Source organism: Phyllobates terribilis, unplaced genomic scaffold, assembly GCF_046119375.1.
Source record: "Phyllobates terribilis strain yellow unplaced genomic scaffold, ASM4611937v1 Scaffold_2__4_contigs__length_985480577, whole genome shotgun sequence".
In the NCBI taxonomy this organism is placed as follows: Eukaryota; Metazoa; Chordata; class Amphibia; order Anura; family Dendrobatidae; genus Phyllobates; species Phyllobates terribilis.
The window spans coordinates 671800652-671821817 of NW_027362762.1; positions in this window are offsets into that span (position 1 = coordinate 671800652).

The window sequence follows — 21166 nt, forward strand, 5'->3', positions numbered from 1 at the left end:
CGTCTTTAATAAAAAGGAGGCAGAGACATTACCCCCTCATAGACCATACGACTGCCCAATCGACCTGAAGCCCGGCGCTACTCCTCCCTGTGGGCGCATTTACCCTTTGTCCGCTGCTGAGACCCGATCCATGTCAGAATATATTGAGGAGAATCTGGCCCGGGGGTTAATCCGGAAATCTACTTCCCCGGCGTTAGCAGGCTTCTTCTTCGTCAAAAAGAAGGACGGCTCACTCCGTCCCTGTATAGACTATAGAGGCCTTAACCAGATCACGGTGAAGAATAAATACCCCCTTCCGCTCATTCCGGAATTATTTGACCGTCTGAGCGGGGCTAGAATCTTCACCAAGCTGGACCTCCGTGGGGCGTATAACCTGGTCCGTATCCGTCAGGAGGATGAATGGAAGACGGCATTCAACACCCGGGACGGCCACTATGAATACCTGGTAATGCCCTTCGGTCTCTGTAACGCTCCTGCTGTCTTTCAAGAGTTGGTCAATGACATCTTCCGGGACCTTCTCTACTCCTGCGTAGTGGTGTACCTGGACGACATCTTGGTCTTCTCTCCGGATCTCCCCACACAACGGAGGGATGTTCGTCAGGTTCTGCTCAGGCTCAGGCAGAACCACCTCTACGCTAAATATGAGAAGTGCCTCTTTGAGCAGACCTCGCTTCCGTTTTTGGGCTACATAATTTCTCAGACCGGCCTACGAATGGATCCTGAGAAACTGTCTGCCATCGAGAAGTGGCCTCGACCAGAGGGGTTGAAGGCTATTCAGCGGTTCCTGGGCTTCGCCAACTACTACCGCCTCTTCATACCGCACTTCTCTTCCCGGACTGCCCCTATCTCTGCGCTCACCCGTAAGGGCACTAATCCCAGAGAATGGTCGCCCGAAGCAGAGGAAGCCTTTCTTTCCTTAAAACAGGCTTTCTCTTCCGCCCCGGTGCTGCATCGCCCGGATGGCAACAAGCAATTCTTCCTGGAACTTGACGCCTCCTCCTCTGGATCCGGAGCGGTACTTACCCAAAAATCGTCTTCCGGGAGAATGGTAACTTGCGGATTCTTCTCCAAACTCTTCTCCTCTTCCGAGCGCAACTATTCTATAGGAGACCGAGAGTTATTGGCCATTAAGCTGGCATTGGAGGAGTGGCGTTACCTGCTCGAGGGGGCTCTTCACCTGGTAATAATTTACACGGACCACAAGAACTTGGCTTACCTCCAGAGTGCCAAGAGACTTAACCCGCGCCAAGCCCGGTGGTCCTTGTTTTTTGCTCGCTTTGATTTTGTTCTTCATTTTCGCCCGGCTGACAAAAACATCAAAGCTGATGCCTTGTCCCGATCCTTCCTGGTGTTTGATCTTGAGGAGGAACCTAAACACATCATCGATCCCGCCAGAGTAATGCAGGTGGCCCCCTTGAGTCTAAATCGTCTCCCTCCCGGTAAGACGTTCGTAACGGTACCTGATCGGGAGAAGATCCTACACTGGGGTCACTCGTCTAAGCTTGCTGGCCACGCCGGTCAGAAAAAGACCCTCCAGCTTATCACCTGGCACTACTGGTGGCCTACCCTGCACAAGGACGTAATAGATTTTGTTTCTGCCTGTGTGTCCTGCGCCCGCAACAAGGTTCCGAGACACCTGCCAGCCGGTCGCCTCCTTCCTCTTCCAGTACCTGCTGCCCCCTGGCAGCATATAGCTATGGACTTCATAACAGATCTCCCTGTCTCTGCCGGTTGTACGGTCATTTGGGTGGTCGCTGACCGCTTTTCCAAAATGGCTCATTTCATTCCCCTGCCATCCTCCCGTCTGCACCCGAGCTGGCTAAAGACTTTATCCGCCACATCTTCCGTCTCCATGGCCAGCCCCTCCACATCGTGTCGGATCGTGGGGTCCAGTTCACCTCACGCTTCTGGAGAGCCACATGCAAGCTGCTAGACGTCACCCTGGACTTCTCCTCCGCATACCACCCACAGTCCAATGGTCAAGTGGAGCGGATCAATCAGATCCTGACCAGTTACCTCCGGCACTTCGTTAATGCCCACCATTCAGACTGGGTGGATCTCCTGCCATGGGCCGAATTCTCTTATAATAATCACGAGAGCGAATCTTCCTCCAAATCCCTGTTTTTTGTAGTCTTCGGTCAGCATCCTCGGATCCCATTTCCCGTCTCCACCTCGGTGGACAATCCGGCTGCGGAATCTCTCGTTAGCAAATTTTCCTCCATTTGGGAGAGTACCCGATCCGCACTCCTTCAGTCGTCCGAGCGGATGAAAAAACACGCTGACAAAAAACGCCTGGATCCTCCACAATTCCGTCCTGGAGATAAAGTCTGGCTCTCGTCTAAGTATGTCCGGCTCAAGATTCCTTCCTACAAGTTAGGGCCTCGGTTCATCGGCCCACTGGAAGTTATCAAACAAATCAACCCAGTGGCCTATAAATTGAAACTCCCGGCCAACTTGCGGATCCCTAACTCCTTCCATGTATCTCTCCTCAAACCCGTGGTACTTAACTTTTTTTCCAAGTCTACAGGTACGCCTCCTGCTCCGGTTTCCGCTGAAAATGAGTTTGAGGTAGAGAACATTCTGGCCACCAAAAGGGTAAGAGGAAAAACCTTTTTTCTGGTAGATTGGAAGGGGTTTGGTCCTGAGGAGAGAACTTGGGAGCCCCGTGAGAAAATCCATGCCCCTCTCATCCTTGATAAATTTCTGTCTGGCCTAAAAAAGGGGGGGCCTAAAGGAGGGGTACTGTAGCGTCGGCGTCCCTGCCTCCTGCAAGGCAGGGACGCGGTTCCCCTCACCTCTCCACTCCGTGCCCGGCGTCCTCCTCCCGCTCTGCTGGCAGCGCGCGCTGCTTCCCGGCCACTGTGCTTAGGGCGCACGCGCACGCTCCCCCTCTCTTTAAGGGGCCGCGCGCGCCGTCCTAAGGAGTCCCCGGCCAATGGCCGGAGAACCTCACCATGTATAAGGCACCTCCTCCAAAATGGAGGTGCCCGAGCAATGTTGTTGCAAAGCATTCACTCTGCTTCAGCCCTCAGGTCCCGTTACCAGTTACCTGCCAGTCACCTGTCAGATTCCTGCTTGATACCTGCCTGATATCCGTTTACCTGCTTGCAAGCCTGCGGTCCGACGTTCTGCCTTCCGACACCTGTCAGGCTGTCTATGGACCAGCCTTCCCGCTCACCTGGGAGCGCTCATCTGCTACCTGCCTGTTAGCCTACCTGGAGGCTCCGCCGTCACTTGCCGTGACCATCTGCCTGTCCAGAGACTCATGCCTGCTCACCTGGGAGCGCTCACCTGCTACCTGCCTGCTAGCCTACCTGGAGGCTCCGCCGTCACTTGCCGTGACCACCTGCCTGTCCAGAGACTCTTTCCTGCTCACCTGGGAGCGCTCACCTGCTACCTGCCTGCTAGCCTACCTGGAGGCTCTGCCGTCACTTGCCGTGACCACCTGCCTGTCCAAAGACTCTCGCCCGCTCACCTGGAAGCGCTCACCAGCCACCTGCCTGCTGTCCTTCTACCCAGAGACTGTCCCTGTCACTTGCCGTGAGTACCCGTCCTTCTACCCATAGACTGTCCTTGTCACTTGCCGTGACTACCTGCCCTTCTACCCAGAGACTGTCCCTGTCACTTGCCGTGACTCCCTGCCCTCCTACCCAGAGACTGTCCCTGTCACTTGCCGTGACTACCTGCCCGTCTTCCCTGGGAGCCACCCGCTTCCTTACAAGGACCGCCCCCTTGTATAGTTGCTCAGAGGTTCCGCCTCCCAGACCCATTACACATACTCCTTACTATCCACTGTCAAGCGGCAAGGTGGAGAGATTGAATGGCACACTGAAAAGGCAATTGACCAAAATGATGCATGAGACTACGGCCCATTTGCCTGAGCTCCTTCTCATTGCACTATATCACATATGCACCACCCCCATAGGGAAACACAAACTGTCACCCTACGTGATACTATTTGGGTGGCAACCAGCTATAGCTAGATTTACTCCACAACAATTATCAGAAGAAACTGATTATGTTGTACAGTATGTGATTCAGCTTGCCAAACCATTAACTAACACTCATGCATTAGTATCATCTTCTATTCCAGATCCAGCTGATGCAGAAGGTTGTCATACCCTCAAACCCGGAGATTACGTGTATGTGAAGAAGCATGTTCGAAAACACGGACTAGAACCATTGTATGACGGACCATACCAAGTGCTCCTGACGACCCCAACAGCAGAGGAAAACCTGCCAGTCATCAGAGAGCAAGGAGAACACTGTCAACCAGCATCCAGTGCTACTGTACACGGACCTCCCAGATGTAACCAGCATTGAGGACCTGGACGGCAAGGGAATGATGACCTTTACCCGCTTGCCCTGACCATCTTTACGTTTGAAGATCAGAGCTTTATGGTTATCTCAACAAACAAGGGTGGATGGATATGCCGCGACTGCCTCGATGGGTAACAAGGGCACTAATTGAGTGAAGACCAATGTCCCTCAGACTCAAACCATGACCCTGGGATAGCACCTCTATTGTTGATAATAACATAATTTTTAGGGGGGAAATGTAAAGGACATATTGATATTCATGCTATAGCAACTCCATTTTGTCTGCTTGCTTCAAAATCATGTTATTATACTCTTTGCATAACATACATTCTTTCCTTCTTTCCTCTTGATTCACAAGCAACTTTCCCACACTAACCTTTTCTTTCAGGAACATTCTATGAGACACCCTGCTCCTGTTATCTAGCTCGTCTGAGCCGGGATGTACGACCTTGTAACTTTCCATCATACACCGAACTAACGATAATATGACCATATGTGTATTTCCGTAATAATTGTACTAACATTGGTTCAAGCTTGTAGTATGGATGTAGGTGATTGGCTCTTGATAAACTCAAAACAATATAAAAGGCTAAGTAGAAATAAACGGGGTTAGAGGTTCTTGAATCCCCCCATACAGAGCTTTGCCTCCATCTGGTTTTCTGTTGGATTGCGCAATCAACCCTGTAACATAATAATTTGACACTCACTTGGTCAACCGTGAAGAGTCATTACTGCCCTCCCTCAGCAGTCTGGCTCATCCTTGGGTACAATTTCAAGATTCCTGAAGGTGCCTCATTCATCTGTACAAACAATTATACGCAAGTACAAACAAGATGGGAAGCAGACTGGTTCTGTGTCCGAGAGATGAACGTGATTTGGTCCGAAATGTGCATATCAACCCAAGGCAAAAGACCTTGTGAAGAGGAAAAGAAACCTTAAAAATCCAGATTAATGTTTGCAAATGCACACAGAAACAAGACCTTAATTTTTGGAGACATGTCCTGTGGTCTGATCAAACTAAAATTGAACTTTTTCGGCATAATGACCATCGGTACATTTGGAGGAAAAAGGGAGAAGCTTGGAAGCCAAAAACACCATACCAACTGTGAAACACAGGGGTGGCAGGATCATGTTGAGGGTTGCTTTGCTGCAGGAGAGACTGGTGCACTTCACAAAATAGATGGCATCAGGAGAAAAGAAGATTATGTGGCAATACTGAAGCAACATCTCAAGACATCAGCCAGAAATTTAAAGCTTGGGCGGAAATGGGTCTTCCAAATGGACAATGACCCAAAGCATACTGCCAAAATGGTAACAAAATTGCTTAAGGATAACAAAGTCAATATTTTGGAGTGGTCATCACAAAGCACTGATCTCAATCCTATTGAAAATTTATGGGCAAAGCTATAAAGGCAGGTGCAAGGAAGGCAACCTAAAAACCTGGATCAGTTACACCAGTTTTGCAAGGAGGAATGGGCCCAAATTCCAACCAACTATTGTGAGAAGCTTGTGGAAGGATATTCCAAACGTTTGACTCAAATCATTCAGTTTAAGGGCAATGCTACCAAATACTAATAAAATGTATGTAAACCTTTGACTTTGCAGTACGTAATAAAAATTCCTTAAAACATTCTCTCTCTCTTTCATTATTCTGGCATTTGGCAAATATTAAAATTATGGTAATCCTAATTGACCTAAAACTGGAAAGGTTTTTCTGATTTCATGTCAGATATTGAGAAAAACATGCATATGTGTCTTTTTATATAGTGTATGTAAACTTCTGGTTTCAACTGTACATCATGAGTAGTCCCACATAGCCTCAAATATACAGTTTGAGACCCACATTGCCTCCTATATACAGCATGAGCCCCACATAGCCTTCTATATACAGCATGAGCCCCACATAGCCTCTCATATACAGCTTGAGTCCCACATGGCCTCTTTTATACAGCATAAGCCCAACATAGCCTCCTATTTACAGCATGAGTCCTACATAGCCTCTTATATACAGCATGAGCCCTACATAGCCTATCTACAGTGCTGGCCAAAAGTATTGGCACCTCTGCAATTCTGTCAGATAATACTCAGTTTCTTCCTAAAAATGATTGCAATCACAAATTCTTTGGTATTATTCTCTTCATTTAATTTGCTTGCAAGGAAAAAACACAAAAGAAAATGAAGCAAAAATCAAATCATTGATCATTTCACACAAAACTCCAAAAAAGGGCCGGACAAAAGTATCGGCACCCTCAGCCTAATACTTGGTTGTACAACCTTTAGCCAAAATAACTGCGAACAACCGCTTCCGGTAACCATCAATGAGTTTCTTACAATGCTCTGCTGGAATTGTAGACCATTCTTCTTTGGCAAACTGCTCCAGGTCCCTGATATTTGATGGGTGCCTTCTCCAAACTGCCATTTTGAGATCTCTCCACAGGTGTTCTATGGGATTTAGGTCTGGACTCATTGCTGGCCACCTTAGAAGTCTCCAGTGCTTTCTCTAAAACCATTTTATAGTGCTTTTGGAAGTGTGTTTTGGGTCATTGACCTGCTGGAAGACCCATGACCTCTGAGGGAGACCCAGCTTTCTCACACTGCGCCCTGCATTATGCTGCAAAATTTGTTGGTAGTCTTCAGACTTCATAATGCCATGCACACGGTCAAGCAGTCCAGTGCCAGAGGCAGCAAATCAACCCCAAAATATCAGGGAACCTCCGCCATGTTTGACTGTAGGGACCGTGTTCTTTTCTTTGAATGCCTCTTTTTTTTTCCTGTACACTCTATGTTGATTCTTTTTCCCAAAAAGCTCTACTTTTGTCTCATCTGACCAGAGAACATTCTTCCAAAACGTTTTAGGCTTTCTCAGGTAAGTTTTGGCAAACTCCAGCCTGGCTTTTTTATGTCTCGGGGTAAGAAGTGGGGTCTTCCTGGGTATCCTACCATACAGTCCCTTTTCATTCAGACGTCGACATATAGTACGGGTTGACACTGTTGCACCCTCGGACTGCAGGGCAGCTAGAACTTGTTTGGATGTTAGTCGAGGTTCTTTTTCCACCATCCGCACAATCTTGCATTGAAATCTCTCGTCAATTTTTCTTTTCCGTCCACATCTAGGGAGGTTAGCCACAGTGCCATGGGCTTTAAACTTCTTGATGACACTGCGCAAGGAAGACACAGGAACATTGAGGTCTTTGGAGATGGACTTGTAGCCTTGAGATTGCTCATGCTTCCTCACAATTTGGTTTCTCAAGTCCTCAGACAGTTCTTTGGTCTTCTTTCTTTTCTCCATGCTCAATGTGGTACACACAAGGACACAGGACAGAGGTTGAGTCAACTTTAATCCATGTTAACTGGCTGCAAGTGTGATTTAGTTATTGCCAACACCTGTTAGGTGCCACAGGTAAGTTACAGGTGCTGTTAATTACATGAATTAGAGAAGCATCACATGATTTTTCGAAGGGTGCCAATACTTTTGTCCACCCCCTTTTTTAGGTTTGGTGTGGAATTATATCCAATTTGGCTTTAGGACAATTCTTTTTGTGTTTTTTTCATTGAAGACACATTAAATGAAGATAATAATACCAAAGAATTTGTGATTGCAATCATTTTCAGGAAGAAACTGAGTATTATCTGACAGAATTGCAGGGGTGCCAATACTTTTGGCCAGCACTGTATATACAGCATGGTCCCAACATAGCCTCTTATATACAATATGATCTGCCACATAGTCTCTTATATGCAGTATGAGCCCCACATAGCCTCTCTAAATACAGGATGAACCCCAAAGCCTATTATATACAGCATGAGCACCAAATAGCCTCTTACATTCAATATGAGCTGCCGCATAGACTTCTATATGCAGTGTGAGCCCCCACATAGCCTCCTACTGTATATACAAAAACTCAAGATAAAAACATAATAAGAAAATACCCTGCAGTAAATAAATAAACAGCAATAGTACATGAAAAAAACATAGGGTGCTTAGTTAACATCATTTTGATAAAAAATGCAAAAGCCATCCTACCACATCACAGTCATATGGTGATCCTATTCGGGATGGTCCTAACCTATAATATTAAAACCTTACCATTTGTCAAGGAATGTGCGTGTGGATAAGGGCAGAGAAGGACTGAAACCCGGCTAGTGAACATGCAGCCTCCTATATACAGTATGAGCCCCCACATAGACTCCCTTTAGACAGCATGAGCCCTACATAGTCTCTCTATACAGCATGAGCCCCACATAGCCTCCTATATACAGTGTGAGCCCCACATAGCCTCCTATATACAGTGTGAGCATCACATAGCCTCCTATATACAGTGTGAGCATCACATAGCCTCCTATATACAGTAAGAGCACCCACATAGCCTATGTACACATAGCATCCTATATACAGTATGATCCCTCACACAGCCACCTATATACGTACAAATATCTCATACACATGAAAAAAAAAAAAACAACACATACTCATTTTGCTCCCGTTCCCCCGGCGCTTTGCTCTTTCTGATGCAGTGACTCTCTGCCATGCACAGATGACGTGATGAAGTGATGTCTTAGCAACTGTCTCACATGCTGATTGGTGGAAGGTGGAACTGGTGGCTCCATCCTCCACAAATGTTTACACCTCTGTCTGTATGCATCCTAAATATAGCGGTAACAGCGGCGGCCACTGCCAGAGGAGACTGGCTGCAGCGCTCTTAGGCTGTGTGCCCACTATGCGTTTTCCAAGCGTTTATGCTGCGGAATTTCCGCAGCATGAACGCTTGGGAAACGCTTGGTAATCCGCCCCCCATGGTCCCCAATGACAAGCAGCAATCTCAATGCCCATGCTGCGGATTTTTCCGCAGCGTTTATGCTGTGTTCAAAAATCCGCAGCTTGTCCATTAATTTTGCGGACACGCCGGCATTGACTTGCATTGAAATGCGTAATATCCGTGTCAGTACATTTGTACACACGGATATTATGCGTTTCTATGTGCGGATGGTACCCAAGTCTGGAGGAGAGGAGACTCTCATCCAGACCTGGGAAGCATAGAAACTGTAAAAAAAAAAAAATTTAAATAAAAAATAAAAGTTTATACTTACCTTCCGGTGTCCTCCTGGTGTTTTGTCTGCTCTGTCCGGTCTCTTGCAATGCTCGCGCTGTTGTGAAGGACCTGCCATGACGTCACTGAGTCATGTGACCCATCACATGGCTCAATGACGTCACCGCAGGTCCTTCACAACAGCGCGAGCCACCCAACACACCATTCTTATTCTTTTTTTTTTAACTAACTTGGTCACACTACTATAAATCCATGCCGGTTGCATGGATTTATATAGTGTGACCAAGTTGTCAAGCACTTTTCCAAGTGATGCTAAAATCGCATGGCAAAGCGCTTGATAACCCGCATGCAGAAATGCATGTGACGCGCCCCCTGGGCTGTGGGGGCACCCGGAGCCGGGCCTGTATATGGCTGGGAGTTGTAGTCACCGTGGCGGCGACCCGGTCCTTGACCCAGGGCGGTCAATCCAATGGCGGTCTTGTGTAAAGGTTTATTTAGTCCGACTGTGCCACCTGTGGATTGCGGTTATGAAGAACCGCCGCTGCGGAGCAGTCCACTGAAGCTGGTGATATGCGCAGCAAGTGTAGTATAACTCCCCACAGGAAGAGTGTAGCTTCAGGGCAGCGCAGGTGAATGATGGTGGTGGTTGGGTGCGGGAGCGGTAGTAATGACTCAGAGTCATGGCAGTGCAGTTCAAGGCCTTTACTGATGGCAATTATTAAGGCCTCGCCGGGAGTACTGGCTAGCAGTGGAGGCCTGGCCGGTCTGAGAGCAAACTAAGAGTTCCGCTGGCCAAGTGGAGTTGTAGGCCTGCCGTTCTGACTGTACTCTTTCTGGCTACCCTGCTGTAGTCGTGTGGTAGCCCACGTCCCTGAGTGTACCATGTGGAGCTCACCCATATGGCTGGCGACTTGGGCCCATGGTATTCCTCGCTCCTCTGTGGCGGTACCGGTCCCCTTCTTGTGGCTGAGCCTCCGGGCTTCCTACGGCCAGAGGACCTGAAATCCCCTGCCGTGTGGTTTCTGCTGCTGGGTGTAAAATTCCCACAGCCTCGGACTCCGGTGTCCGGTTCGTGGTGTCTCCAGCCAGGACGAGCTCTAGTCGCTCCAGTCCCTGGCTCTCTGCTCCTGTCTTGCCTACAGGGCTCCTTGCTTTGCTGCTCTGTCCCTGTCTCTGGAACTGCTCCCTAACCCCGCCCTAGATCCAGTTTATAAAGGGCAGGACCCTCCCCTTCCTGGCCTGGGGCAGGAGGTGATGCATGTAAAGCACTCCTGACCAGCAGACTCCAGCCTGCTTTCAGACATGGTATTGCTACCACTGTGGCAACCAGACCCCCGGGGGTGCCACACTCCCCCCTAGTAAATTTTAGTACTCCGGGACTAAACATATTCTATAAGACATACAGGTAATAAGCAATAACATCAACATATTAACATATTTAAAGGCAGTTTAGTCCTTAAGGTCACGGTATCATCCATAACCAGGTGTCCTTTCACCCAACAAGGTGCACTTTGAGGGACCCGTCCCAAACCCTCAACATAGGCCCTGGGGTGGCTACAGGGCATTGATGATACGGAGTTGGACCACGTCTTCAGCTACCTCCATGGGCTTTTGTTCTGTGGTCTGGCACAAAAGGGGCACTTTACAGGTGCAACTATTTACAAGGTACAGTTCCGGTTATTCATTGTCCATAACCTGCCAGTCCATGAACCCTGTCGGGTAACTAGAATAACACAATTAGTACTCAGGCAACAAACATTGAACATTTCAACAGTGGCAATACACAGGTATATATATCACATTTAAATTCTCCAGCGGGCGGGTATTTGACCTCTGGTGCTCCTGGTGGACCTACGCAACACACTGCCTGTTTGTGTCCTTTCTGGGTCCCTCGTTTATACCCCTTGTGTAGTGGGCTCACTATCACTAGTGTCTGCACTACAGGTATTTTGAGGTGTTACTAGTAGGTTGGGCAGCTTCCTACGAGTCCTTTGACTTACCATGGGCACGACAGGTTCGCTACTAGCAGAGGGTTGATTCTCCTGGTCTGCTGTCGAGGAATCTTCTGCCTCCGGGGCCAATTGCCAATTGCTCTTCCAACTCTACTGAATCCTCTGTAGGCTCTTGAGGGGTTGGCTGGAGAAATGTAAGGACGGGCACAACAATGGCATTATTTACTTGTGTCCAGGACCGGGGAAATTCTCCGAGTTCTGTACTGACCATCTCTTTCCTTTCCTCTGCGGGTTGAGGGCTATCTTGGTCTTCTTCGGCATTTTGCAGCTGCTCGGGACATTTCTTCAGGTGGTCTCTGGAAACTGTTGCTGTTGTCTCCCCTCCATCCTTATTTATAAGGTACACCTTAGGGTTTTCCTGACTTGATGGTAGTACAGTGTACGGTTCTTTCTCCCACTGGTCGTCCAACTTATGGAGCCGCCTTTTTCTCTTTAGGACTTGCTCTCCAGGTGCCAGGGGAACAGCAGGTGCATGTTGATTGTAGGCCCTCTCTTGCCTTTGTCTTGCTTGAGACAGACTCCTCTCAACACTTTCCTGTACTTTGCGGTACTGCTGTTGTCATTCATTATCCCATTCTGCATTTTATGAGGGGTCCTCTGGTGTCAGGACTCCCATATCCAGGTCAATGGGCAGTTTACCAGGCCTTGCTCTCATCAGGTAAGCAGGCGTGCAGTTGGTGGAATTCACCGGGATGTGGTTGTACAGGTCCACTAGGTTAGGCAACTTTTCATGCCACAGACGGCGTTCTTCCAGGGGCAACGTCTTCAGCAGGTCTATCACTACCTGGTTCATCTTTTCCCACAGCCCATTGGTTTGGGGAAGTGGAGTCAGTACCCACATGCAGCCTCTGACACCAGTCCTCCATTTGTTTCTTGGAGCCGTTATCCTCCTCTGTTTGAGATGGCGGCAAGGGTTCCACTGCTTTTACAGAGTATTGGTTGACGGTGAACAGTTTGGCTAGGGTGGCATAGCGGGGTAAATGTACCTCTCTTTCCCCAATGTTCAGGATGCGGACGGGTACCCTCCCATGGCGGACATCAACCACCCCCCGGGCTGTCAAAATGGTGGGCCTACTGTCTGAGTAGATGGGTTCCACCATGGCTTGGTAATCTCTACCCCTTAGGCCTATGGCTGCCCGGCACCAAATTATCATTTCACTTTATGGGGGCATGGCGATAGGGAATGGGTCACTCATCCTCACATTACCAGTTTCACCACCAGATAGTTCTACCTGTTGCCTTTTCATCAGGGCCCTGATCTCCCTTTGTAGAACCCGTTGCTGGCTGGAACTGGCGGTTTCCGCAACCTGCTGCAATAAGACAATTATCTCTGCAAGACAATTTTCAATAACATTAGTGCCCAAAGTTATCATGGGATGACTTTCATGGCGATCAATGTCAACAATTATCAGTCCTTGTGCTGGCAGCTCGACTTTGCCAACTTTTATGGTCACTTCCTTGAACCCCACCTGAGGCATGGGTTGACCATTGCTGGCATAAATGCTCAAATGTTCATCTGGACGGCGGGTAATATCAGAGTCATTCCAGTACCGCTTAAAAAGAATGTAGGGGATGGTGGTCACCTGGGATCCAGTGTCCAGCAACGCGCTCATTGGAAAGCCGTCCAGCACGACAGGTAGGACCGGTCGTCCTCCCACATATTTGTCTCGCCAGCTTGGTGGGCCTGGGGGTCTTATGCCTGGGGGTTGGCCCTCTGCCCCAGGTTTTGCCCGTTTAATTGACAGTACCTTGCATAATGCCCTGGCTGGTTGCAGCGGCGGCAGATGGGTTGTCCGTCCTGGTCGTAGCGGTCGCTGTTCTGCCCTCTCGATGATGGAATCCTCTTCTGTCGGTGCCACAGGACATCCTCCGGGCTGGAAGCCAGCTGGATCTTTCCTTGGGGAGAAATCTACAAAGACTGTACAGTTCTGGTTAGCGCGGCAACACTTTTAGTTAGTTCTTGGACCTGATGGTGTAGGTCTGCAGACGGGGCATTGTCCAGAGCCTGTGCCTCAGCTCCTACAGGCTCTGCAGACGAGGGGGCCACCTCCTGGTGGTAAGTGATAGCTGGGCGCCTGTGAGCTGTGGCGCCACCTGGTGCTGGTTCTCGGAGCACCCGGATGGCTCTGTCCTTAAATTGGGCAAAGTATAAGTCAGGGTTCTGCAGGGCCATTATGCGCAACTGGGTTCGGTGGGTGCTGAACAGTAGACCTTCAATAAACTGCTCTGTTAACAGTCTATTTTACGTACACTGTCAGGGTCCACCTGGCTAATGGCTCTCAGTACCTCCAGTAAGTTCAAAGCATTGTCCCGTATACTGTCCTGTGCCCGTTGTTTGCACCCATAAAATGTCATTTTGATCTCTGCGGTGGTGCGGATATCGAAAGTGTCCTTTAGATGGGCCAGTATCTCCTTTACAGTCCCCTTCTCTCTGACTGACCAGGATTTCACTTCTCTTTGGGCTGCGCCGATCAACTGGCCTATCAGGATGCTCACTTTCTGCTCCTCGGACAGGGGTATACTTTGAACAGGCTATTTAGTCTCTCTTTGAAGTCACTCAGGGTGTGCGACTCCCCTGAGCAATGGGGCAGCCACGCCTGTACACAGAGCATTTGAGTCTTTTCTAGCAGACATAAATTTCATATTCATGGACCAAATGATTCATTGTAAAAAAAAAAAAAGGATATTACACATATTATTTTGCAGTGACCCGTCATATAGAAAAGTGCAGTCAGCTGTATTCTTCTCCCCTGCCTCCATAAATAATAATGAAATAAATAAAGTTCAGCAAAACATTATATGTAATCCAAAAAGTGCCATTATGACTTGCCCCACAAAAAGTGTTGACAAAAATGAATAGCTATGGCCTTTGGACTGCAAATCTGAAAAAAAAACAATGTCTTTTAAGGGTTAAATGACCCAAAGGAAGGTCAATTTGATTTGCCTATGCCAATAATACTGTGTTTCTGCCCTGTAGTCTAAGCAGTTAGCTAAGTAGAATAGCACAACATCTAGAGATCATAAGGTGCTCAGTAATGCTGGTTGGCAATGTCCATCTGATTACCTGTGACTAGTGTTGAGCATTCCGATACTGAAATATCGGGTATCGGCCGATATTCGCGGTATCGGAATTCCGATACTTAATTCCGATACTTTTGCAATATCGTATACCGGAATCGGAAGTTCCCATAATGCAATGAGCCATTTTCATTTTATTCAGCCAATGAGGATCCTAAGAAGTGTGGGCACATCCTGTTAGGCATGTAGGCATCTTAACTAATGGCATGGCTGTGATTGGCTGCTGAAATGATGTCATGATGCACTATAAAAGCCGCCGCCGCCATTTTGAGCTCACTCTGCTGTGAATTCAGTTAGGGATAGGATGCTGTTGTTCTGAGGGACAGTTTTAGCTACCTATTTGGTCTATTCTGCTTTACCCAAGCTACTTTATAAATCGCTGTGCCTTGCAGTGCTAGTGCACAGTTCTCTGTGCTGTTCACCGCTTTCTGCAAGGTCTCTGTGTGTGAGTGCAGCTCACCCTGTAGTGTTTGCTTCAGCCACGTCTGGTTATAGTGCACTCAGTGTGTGTCACTGCCTCATACATTGTCCTTTTTTGCCAATTCATAATTTTTCCTGATATCTCCTATTAGTGTGGTGGTTCCATCCATATTCAGCTAAATTGGTTCCAAACACACTATATAGGAGTAGATAGAGAAATTTTTTTGGTCTTGCAGCGCTAGTGCACAGTGCTCTGCATCTGTACTGTTCACCGCTGTCTGCAAGGTCTGGTGTGTGAGTGCAGCTCACCCTGTAGTGTGTGCTTCAACTACGTCTGGTTGTAGTGCACTCAGTGTGTGTCACTGCCTCATACATTGTCCTTTTTTGCCAATTCATAATTTTTCCTGATTTCTCCTATTAGTGTGGTGGTTCCATCCGTATTCAGCTAAATTGGTTCCAAACACACTATATAGGAGTAGTTAGAGGAGCCTTTCTGCAGCATTGGGCCCTGCAGCCCCAGCCAGATTAGTATTAGCCTATTTTTTGCAGCCTCATCTATTGCATTGTAGGTTACCTTCCTACATTGTAATAGCTACAAAAAGTTTGTGATACTATCGTTATTACATCTTTAGGCACATCCAGTGTCTTTTTGTGACAAAAAAAACCTAAATAAAGTTCACCAAACTCTCCACTTTACAGTTGTGTAGGCCACATTAGCTCATATTAAAGTCTAGTCCACACTTTATAAAATTAGTGTTTCTTATACCTGTTAGCAGCTGTTCAGGAATAAGCACACTAAGCCCTTAGTACTTTTCTGCCTATCTTTATCAGTCTACCAAGATGAAGAAGGCAGGGAGTAAGGCATGTGGTCGTGGGCGAGGCCGTGGGCGTGGGCGTGGAGTTTCTGCAGGGAGAGGACATGAGGATTCTGTGCCTGCAGAGAGAGGACGTGGGGATTCTGTGCCTGCTGCGGGCACCAGTGACTCAGCATCCCCCAGTTTTACCAGGGAACAGTCCTTTATACGCAGCTTTGTAGGAGCTAGCCGTACCCCACTGCTGCGGGAGGACCAAATTGAAGCCGTTGTCGGATGGATGGCAGCTAACGCATCGACTTCAATTAGTTCCAGATCCTCTCAGGTCCTGAGCACTGAAGAGCACCCATCTGTCTCTTCACCACCTGTCAAATTGCCCAGGCAGTCAGAGAGCCCTGGACAGGAGCCATCTCTACTTCTGTTCTCTGAATCTCTTGGCTTGGAAAGAGGGGGCCAGCCAAGCAGAATTCGAGAATTTGAAGAAGAGGTAGTATGCAGTGATGCGCAACCGTTTTGTCTCTCTGAATCTGAAGAGGCGGGTGGGCCAGTGCCTATGGTCAGCAGCACACCTCAGTACGCATCTGATGATGAGACTCAGGTGCCACTTTCTGGTGCGTACTGTGCTGTCGAGACTACCCAGGAGAAGCAGTTGTTTGAAGAGGGTGGTGTAGATGATGAGGTCCTTGACCCACCATGGCGTGAGGGACAGGAAGGTGATGGGAGCAGCTCTGAGGAAGAGATTCCCCGAACAGCCCAAAAAGGAGGGAGAGGGAGGGGGCAGACATGGTTGCCTTTAGCCTCCACTTCGGCACCCATTAGAAGCATGGCTCTTCCAAAATCCAAAGCGGGCGCTCCCAAGACTTGCAGTGCCTGGTCCTTTTTTGACACAGTTGCAGATGACATTTGCTTTGTCAAATGCAAGCTGTGTAATCAGAAGGTGAAAAGAGGGAAAAGTGTCAGCAACCTCAATACCACAAATATGTGGAAACATGTGCGGACCAAGCACGTGGTGGAGTTACAAAAACACACTGAAGACCTAGGCCAACCAACAGCGCCACCTACCACCTCTTCAGCTCGTGTTGTAGCCTCTTCCTCCAGCTCATACACAGCTGGTTCGGCTTCCTCACAGGATCGCCATGGAAGAACCTCTGGCACTGTTGTACAGAGACACAGTGTAATTCCACCCACAGCACCACTTTCCCAGTCATCCTCACACTCCCAGGCCAGTCTACAGCCATCGTTAGCACAGGCATGGGAGAAAAGGCACCCATACTCGGCAAACCACCCCCGAGCACAGGCTCTGAATGCTGGCATTGCTAAACTACTGGCCCTTGAAATGCTATCATTCAGGCTGGTGGAGACTGACACATTCCGTAACTTTATGGCATTGGCAGTCCCACAATGCAACGTGCCCAGCCGATTTTATTTCAGCAGGCAAGCCGTCCCTGCCCTGCAACATCATGTGGAGGGAAAAATTAAACATGCGCTACAAAATGCCGTCAGTAGCAAGGTCCACCTGACCACCGATGCGTGGGCCAGTAAGCATGGACAGGGACGATACCTTTCCCTCACTGCCCATTGGGTAAATGTTGTGGAGCCGGGTACAGATCTTGAGAGTGGCGCTGTACGTGTTCTGCCAACTCCAAGGATTGCAGGAATCCAGTCTGTACACATTGACTCCTCCTCATACTCCAGTTCCTCTGAATCAGCACTGCAGGAGCCGTCACGGTCTACCTCCACATCGACCAGTGAATGGTTACCTGTTATGGTGACCAATATGAGCACAGCCGTGGCCAAACGTCAACAGGCCGTATTAAAATTAATTTCTTTGGGGAATCGAAGCCACACAGCGCAGGAGCTCTGGAATGCCATCAAGCAGCAGAGCGACGTGTGGTTTGTGCCAGCGAATCTCCAGCCAGGTATGATAGTGTGTGACAATGGCCGAAATCTGGTGGCAGCTCTGGGCCTAGGCAACCTCACTCACATCCCATGTCTGGCACATGTGCTAAACTTGGTCATGCAGAGTTTTTTGAGGGACTATCCGGATCTTGATGCACTGCTTCACAAGGTCCGCATAGAGTGCGCTCACTTGCGGCGTTCCAGCAATGCAAGATCACGCATTGCAGCTCTGCAGCGCCGATTACGTCTTCCGGAACATCGCATCATATGTGACCTACCCACCAGGTGGAATTCAACGTTACATATGTTGGAGAGGTTGTGTGAGCAGCAGGCAGCAGTAATGGAGTACCAGCTGCAGCAAGCGCAAAGAAGTCGCAGTGCGTGCCGTTCACACTTCACCACCACTGAGTGGGCCTCTATGAAGGACATTTGCCACGTTTTGCGTGCCCTCGATTATTCCACGCAGATGGCGAGTGCAGATGATGCACTAGTCAGCATGACTATCCCCCTTATCTGCCTGCTTGAAAAAACACTGCAAGCACTAAGGGACGAGGTTTTGGAAGAGGTGGAAGATGAGGAGTCACAAATGCCATCTGCTTCTCTACAGTCTGCGCAACGTGGTTCCTCACAAAGGCCTAGGCAGGGGACACTTTGTGAGGGGGATGAGGAGGAGTCAATGGATGAGGAAGACATCTGTCCAGAGGAGGGAGGTACACAATGCTCTAGTAGTCAGTATCTAGAGCGAGGGTGGGGTGATGCAGAGCAGGCAGAGATCATGCCTCAAGCAGGGGACAGCGTTTCTTGGCCAGTTGGCAGTCTACAGCACATGGTTGATTTCATGCTGCAGTGCCTGAGAAACGACCGCCGCATCGCCCACATTCTCAACACGGCTGATTATTGGGTGTCCACCCTCCTAGATCCTCGCTACCGGGACAACTTACAAAGCCTCATAACACCGTTGAATGCGGGAGTACCAAGATGCACTGGTGCATTCCATCATGTTCTCCATTCCAACCGAGAGCAGTGCTGCTAGTGCTTTACAAAGCAGCTCAGTGCGTCGAGGCAGTGGAGGAAGCTCTGCACAAAGAGGGAGCAGAAGCAGCGCCTCAGCACAAGGCAAGACCAGTATGGCCGAAATGTGGCAAAGTTTTGTGTCCCCGCCGCCACAAATGTCTACACCATCACAGACGGCTCCAGTCAGCAGGAGGCAACGTTTCCGTCAGATGGTGACAGACTACATGTCTTGCCCTCTTAGTGTACTCCCAGACGGCTCTTCTCCCTTCAAGTTTTGGGTCTGTAAGCTAGATACATGGCCAGAGCTAAGTCAGTATGCATTGGAGGTGCTAGCTTGCCCTGCTGCTAGTGTATTATCAGAACGCGTCTTTAGTGCCGCAGGTGGTGTACTAACAGACCGTCGCATGCGACTATCCTCCGATAACGTTGACCGGCTTACTTTTCTCAAAATGAACAAGGCCTGGATCTCTCATGAATTTGCCAGTCCTCTTCCAGAATAAATAATTGTTGGCAAAAGTATCCAGGTCTCCTGTTCTGTTCATGTTTCTACCACCTGAACTGTAATCCCTGAGCTCCAACACCGCCAGTTGGCGCTCAGAAGTGCCGTCTGCACAGTCAACACTTGCTGCCGTGTCATTGGGGTTCAGTAACGTCAGCTGTTCCCCGGCTGTGCGGACGGCAATTTCTCCTGCTCTGTCCACATTCTCACTACTACAGATTTTAAAGTTGCTCCAATTACACCTCTGGCTCCTCTGTTTTCAGTATTATCCCTGAGCTCCAACACCGCCAGTTGGCGCTCGGAAGTGCCGTCTGCACAGTCAACACTTGCTGCCATGTCATTGGGGTTCAGTAACGTCAGCTGTTCCCCTGCTGTGCGGATGGCAATTTCTCCTGCTCTGTCCACATTCTCACTACTACAGATTTTAAAGTTGCTCCAATTACACCTCTGGCTCCTCTGTTTTCAGTATTATCCCTGAGCTCCAACACCACCAGTTGGTGCTCGGAAGTGCCGTCTGCACAGTCAACACTTGCTGCCGTGTTATTGTGGTTCAGTTACGTCAGCTGTTCCCCTGCTGTGCGGATGGCAATTTCTCCTGCTCTGTCCACATTCTCACTACTACTGATTTTAAAGTTGCTCCAATTACACCTCTGGCTCCTCTGTTTTCAGTATTATCCCTGAGCTCCAACACCGCCAGTTGGCGCTCGGAAGTGCCGTCTGCACAGTCAACACTTGCTGCCGTGTTATTGGGGTTCAGTAACCTCAGCTGTTCCCGTGCTGTGCGGACGGCACTTTCTCCTGCTCTGTCCACATCCACTGTACTACTGATTTAAAACCTCCTCCAAATACACCTCTGGCTCCTCTGTTTTCAGTATTATCCCTGAGCTCCAACACCGCCAGTTGGCGCTCGGAAGTGCCGTCTGCACAGTCAACACTTGCTGCCATGTTATTGGGGTTCAGTAACGTCAGCTGTTCCCCTGCTGTGCGGACGGCAATTTCTCCTGCTCTGTCCACATTCTCACTACTACAGATTTTAAAGTTGCTCCAATTACACCTCTGGCTCCTCTGTTTTCAGTATTATCCCTGAGCTCCAACACCGCCAGTTGGCGCTCGGAAGTGCCGTCTGCACAGTCAACACTTGCTGCCGTGTTATTGGGGTTCAGTAACATCAGCTGTTCCCCTGCTGTGCGGACGGCAATTTCTCCTGCTCTGTCCACATCCACTGTACTACTGATTTAAAACCTCCTCCAAATACACTTCTGGCTCCTCTGTTTTCAGTATTATCCCTGAGCTCCAACACCGCCAGTTGGCGCTCGGAAGTTGCGTCTGCACAGTCAACACTTGCTGCCATGCCATTGGGGTTCAGTAACGTCAGCTGTTCCCCTGCTGTGCGGACGGCAATTTCTCCTGCTCTGTCCACATTCTCACTACTACAGATTTTAAAGTTGCTCCAATTACACCTCTGGCTCCTCTGTTTTCAGTATTATCCCTGAGCTCCAACACCGCCAGTTGGCGCTTGGAAGTGCCGTCTGCACAGTCAACACTTGCTGCCGTGTTATTGGGGTTCAGTAACGTCAGCTGTTCCCCTGCTGTGCGGACGGCAATTTCTCCTGCTCTGTCCACATCCACTGTACTACTGATTTAAAACCTCCTCCAAATACACCTCTGGCTCCTCTGTTCTCAGTATTATCCCTGAGCTCCAACACCGCCAGTTGGCGCTCGGAAGTGCCGTCTGCACAGTCAACACTTGCTGCCGTGTTATTGGGGTTTGGTAATGTCAGCTGTTCCCCTGCTGTGCGGACGGCAATTTCTCCTGCTTTGTCCACATCCATTGTACTACTGATTTAAAACCTCCTCCAAATACTCCTCTGGCTCCTCTGTTTTTAGTATTTACCCTGGGCTCCAATACCGCTAGTTGCTGCTCAGAAGTGCCGTCTGCACAGTCAACGCTTGCTCCAGTGTTATTGGGGTTCAGTAACGTCAGCTGTTCCCCTGCTGTATGTCCGGCAAATTCTCCTGCTTTGTCCACATCCACTGTACTACTGATTTAAAACTTGCTCTAAT